This window comes from Triticum aestivum, chromosome 1B (assembly GCF_018294505.1).
Source record: "Triticum aestivum cultivar Chinese Spring chromosome 1B, IWGSC CS RefSeq v2.1, whole genome shotgun sequence".
Classification (NCBI taxonomy): domain Eukaryota; kingdom Viridiplantae; phylum Streptophyta; class Magnoliopsida; order Poales; family Poaceae; genus Triticum; species Triticum aestivum.
Window position 1 is genome coordinate 32,148,021 of NC_057795.1, and position 5,585 is coordinate 32,153,605.

A 5,585-nucleotide genomic window follows, 5' to 3' on the forward strand; every position below is an offset into this window, starting at 1 on the left:
TGAGGGAAATACTTACGCTACTATGCTGCATCACCCTTTCCTCTTCAAGGAAAACCAACCCAAGCACAAGATGTAGCAAGAAGGCTTTCTGGCGCCGTTGCCGGGGAGGTCTTCGCTCAGGTCAAGACATACCAAGTACCCATCACAAACTCATCTCCCTCGCATTTACATTATTTGCCATTTGCCTCTCGTTTTCCTCTCCCCCACTTCAACCTTGCCGTTTTATTCGCCCTCTCTTTCCCAATCTCCTCTTTCTTTCGCTTGCCTTTTTCTGTTTGCTTGTGTGTTGGATTACTTGTTGCCATGGCGCAAGATAATACCAAATTGGGTGATTTCTCCAATACCAATAATAATGATTTCCTTAGTACTCCGATTGCTCCTCTTAATGACGTTGAATCTTGTGAAATCAACACTGCTTTGCTCAATCTTGTTATGAAATATCAATTCATCGGCCTTCCTAGTGAAGATGCCGCTACTCATCTAAACAACTTTGTTTATTTGTGTGATATGCAAAAGAAAAAAGATATGGATAATGATATTGTTAAATTGAAGTTATTTCCGTTTTCACTTAGAGATCGTGCTAAAGTTTGGTTTTCGTCTTTGCCTAAAAATAGTATTGATTCTTGGAACAAGTGCAAAGATGCTTTCATCTCTAAATATTTTCCTCCCGCTAAGATCATCTCGCTTAGGAATGATATTATGAATTTTAAACAACTTGATCATGAGCATGTTGCCCAATCTTGGGAAAGAATGAAATTGATGATTCGCAATTGCCCTACTCATGGTTTGAATTTATGGATGATCATACAAAAATTTTATGCCAGATTGAATTTTGCTTCTAGAAATCTTTTAGATTCGGCCGCGGGAGGCACGTTTATGGAAATCACGTTAGGAGATGCTACAAAACTTCTTGATTATATTATGGCTAATTATTCTCAATGGCACACCGAACGATCTATTAGTAAAAAAGTGCATGCTATAGAAGAAATTAATGTTTTGAGTGGAAAGATGGATGCGCTTATGAGATTGTTTGCTACTAAGAGTTCTTCTATTGATCCCAATGATATGCCCTTATCTACCTCGATTGAGAATAATAATGAATCTATGGATGTGAATTTTGTTGGTAGGAATAATTTTGGAAACAATGCTTATAGAGGAAACTTTAATCCCAGACCGTTCCCTAGCAATTCCTCTAATAATTATGGAAATTCCTACAATAATTCTTATGGTAATTTTAATAATATGCCCTCTGATTTTGAAAACAGTGTGAAAGAATTTATGATTTCTCAAAAGAATTTTAATGCTTTGCTTGAAGAAAAAAATGCTTAAAGTTGATCATTTGGCTAGGAATGTTGATAGACTTTCGCTTGATGTTGATTCTCTTAAACTTAGATCTTCTCCTCCTAAGCATGATATCAATGTGTCTCTCAAAGCAATGAGAATTTCCATTGACGAGTGCAAGGAAAGAACCACTAGATTCACTACACCACGGTAGAGCTTACATGACACATTTATGTGGGCAAAGGTCTACTAATCTTCACAAAATAACTATCACCGTAGCTTTTAAGTTTTGTCTTTGGAACATGTGTAGGCAAAGGTACACCATTGTAGACATACTATGTGTCGGCAACCACTAAATAACTATGTATTTGTTAGTAATCGCTTAATAACGTGTTATGTGTCGGCATATGTAAGGGCTTTGACAGTTTATCAGTCGGTGTAGGTACGTATTTAGCGATATAAAATGTGTCGGCATATATTGGGTGTATAGACTCAGATTGTGTGTCGGCGTAGAGGGACACGTGTCAATCGACTGCCTTGGCGCGCAATTTCGGCGCGCTAGTGAAATTTTTGCCCTGTTCGTGCAAAGTATCCCCGCAAAATACTCCCCCTCCCCCGCAAAATACCCCAAATAGACCCCAACCCTAACCCGTGTCGGCCGCCGCCGCCACCCTCGTGTTCGATCCACTCCATCGGGCTGCTGCCGTCGCGCTCATCCAGTCCTGCCGCCGCCCTCGCGCTCCACCCCGTCCTTGCACCCCCTCCTCCCTAGCTCCATCGCCGTCCTCGCACCCCCTTCCCCCGAGCTCCAGCCCTAGATCGACTCGCAGTCGTCGCACTTCACATCCAACCGCCGCGGCCCCCTCCCCCCTGACATGTAGCCGCCGTCCTCGCAAATCCCCATCCCCGTCCCTGCTGCCGCCGGGGACCCATCTCCGGGCTCCCTGCTGTCGCCCGGGATCCGTCTCCCTGCTGCTGCTGTTATTCCATAGTTGGGCTCCCTGCTGCCATCGGGGGTTCCATTGCCGGGCTCCTGCCGCCGCCGGAGCTCCATCTCCGGGCTCCTGCTACTGCCAGACCTCTACTCTGCTGCTGCCGGAGCTCCATCTCCGGGCCTGTTGCTGCCGGACATGTGCTCTGCTGCTGCCGGAGCTCCATCTCCGGGCCTACTTCTGTCGGACCTCTACAGTGCTGCTGCCGGATCTCTGCTCTGCTGCTGTCAGGCTCCATCTCCGGCCAAGCTCCATCTCTGCTCCACTCCTGCAGCTCTGTCTCTGTGCCCCGAGTAAGCATCAACTCCTCCCTAGATTACATTCTCTGTATCTGAATCATATGCATTTGTATGTGACAGTAGACAACTGGACAAGAATGTGCATTTGTTGCTTGGATGGTTATTGTTTTGTACTTCTATTTCTTGAATAATGATTGTCGCTTCACCGATGCAAAACTAACACTACCGCACTCGCCATATTCAGATACTTGGCACTTTGATATTAAGGCTGCATCATGGACAAAACCTGGTTGTCTAAGCCTAGGTACATCAAGTTTCCCTTTTGCAAACTCATAAATGGTATAATTTTCTCATGAACTGTTCTGATATCTAAAAAAACAATTACATGTAGGCACACAAATGAGTATCTGCAGGGGTTAGACAAGTTTATAGAGTTTGCTTTTATTAATTCAACAAATGAAAACAAAATCTTATGTCCTTGCAAGATATGTTTGAACTCTAAATGGAGAACAGCAACAGAAGCACGTGACCATTTGATATGTGATGGTTTCATGGAGGGGTATCATACATGGTTGTTTCATGGAGAATCTAGCCACGCTAGCCCTAATATTGAGGAGGTAGAAGTAGAGAGTTCACCGGCAGAAAATGAATTAGATAATTTCTTGCGAGACATAGCTTGTGGATTAGATGATGGGGGGGTGTTGGAAGAGACCAATGAGGACAATAACAACCCTAGGATGGATGGTGATGATGATACCAAGGCTTATTTGAAGATGGTTGATGATGACAACAAAGAACTATACCCCGGGTGTAGAAACTTCTCAAAATTCTGTTTTATTGTCAAATTGCTCCACATCAAACTTCTTGGGCGATGGAGTGACAAAAGTTTTGACATGGTGCTTGAGTTACTTAGTGATGCATTCCCCAAAGGTTCGGTACTTCCGAAAAATTTCAATGAAGCCAAGAAAAATAGTTAAATCTATTGGGCTTGGGTATGTTAGTATTCGTGCATGTGAAAATGATTGTGTACTGTTTAGAAATGAATTTGATAAGGAGAATCAATGTCCTAAGTGTAAAACTTCAAGGTGGAAATCAGAAAAGAAGAGTCCTGATGGGAAAAGGGTACATAGAGTTCCTAGAAAGGTTCTTCGCTATTTTCCTAATAAAAGAAGGCTTCAAAGGTACTTTATGTCCTCTAAAACTGCAACTGACATGAGGTGGCATGACGAACAATGGACCAAAGATGGTTTGATTAGGTGCCCAGCGGATGCTATTTTCTGGAAGGATTTTGATTCCAAACATCCACTAATTGGTGATGATAGTCAGAATTTTAGATTGGCTGCAACAACTGCCATCCTTTGCACCATACATGACTTTCCAGGTTTAGGCTACACTCATGGGTGTGCTACCCAGGGTGAGGTAGCTTGTCCTGAGTGCCATTCATTCACTTGTTCTCTACAATTAAAAAAGGGCAGTAAATATTGCTATATGGGACATCGTAGGTTCTTATCATCCAATCATAAGTCTAGGTCAGATGAAAAGTTATTTGATGGCAAGTCAGAGCATAGGACAGCACCTATACCTCTTATGGGTGAGGAAATCGATGATTTGACAACAAATCTCGAAACATCCTTTGGAAAAGATCCAGCTGCCAAGAAGACAACAAAGAGAAAACGCAAAGAAGGCGAATCCCCTCCCTTGTATAAAAGAAGATCTGTGTGGTTTAAGTTGCCCTATTGGAAAGATCTGATGTTGCATCATAATTTTGATGTTATGCATATAGAAAAAATGTATGTGATAACATAGTTAACACACTTCTGGGCCTTGAGGGAAAATCAAAGGATAATGCCAATTCTCGCTTAGATATCCAAGCTTTGGGTATTATGGAGGACCTGCATCCTGTTGAAGTAGAGGAGGGTTAATTGTATTTGGTTGTTACTTCAGTTGAAATACTTGCATCTTGTATGGACTGCTAACTCATCTGTAAGCATTTACAGGAGCATGAGCAAAAATGGCAGCTGCAGCAAAAAGCGCAGAAAGAACTCCTGAATATGAACTCGAAAGGAACAGAATTGCACTTGATGTACGTAGAAGAAAAAATGAGAACATGAAGAGAACTTTGAATCTTAAAGGTCTAGCAGATGCATTTGAGGCGGAAGGCCAACCTGCTCCCCAAAAGAAGAAAAAGGTATTGTTGCTAGATATGATATAACTAAAAGAAAACACATGTCTTCCATTTCTTTGTATTGGATTATAGCTTTGCATCATATACTAGTAAAACTATTACATCATCCACACATACATATGCACTATTTCCAGCACACTATTTTCTATCCCTTTTTGCATGGTTAACACTGATTTATGTGGTTAATTGTAGAGACAAAAGTGAACTCCTGTTTCACAAACTCAAGCTCCAGACCGGCAATTGCATTCTTTGTCAAGATTAAATACTGAAATTTCAACTGAACCTGAGGCTGTATTGAATGAACCTGAAGGTATGCTTCTTTACTTTGATATGTGTACCTTCAAGATTAGCAATTGAATGATAATGCATTCCTAGTACTAAATCTATTTTCTGCATTTATTGGATATCAGTCCAGGAAAGGGAGGTTAGGAAAGTTACTATTATGAAAAGCATATGGGGAAGGCAAAACAAGCCTAAACTCAAGTTGGAAATCAATGAGTATGGTCAGCCTTGTGGTAAATTTGCTACACTGTTCGCCAACTTTGTTGGAACACAAATAAGAACCAAGGGTTTTTCGGTTGAATTTGATGATTGGAGGAAGGTTGACCTGTCTAAAAAACTTGCTTTATGGACCGAGGCAAAGGTAATACTTGGTTGCTGCTGCTATATTGTTATTGGTTGCTGCTATGTTGCTATATTTTTATTGGTTAGTGAGTTCCTGGATGATATCTTAGTGTTCATGTTTAGGAGTGACTAATAAGTTAGTTTATGTTGTACTGTTCTCTAGTGCTTATTTCCAAATGCCAATTTTTCAGTTGTTTTGGGAATTAGACGAACGAGTTTTCCAATGGTATATGAAAACATCACAAATTAAATGGAAATACTTCA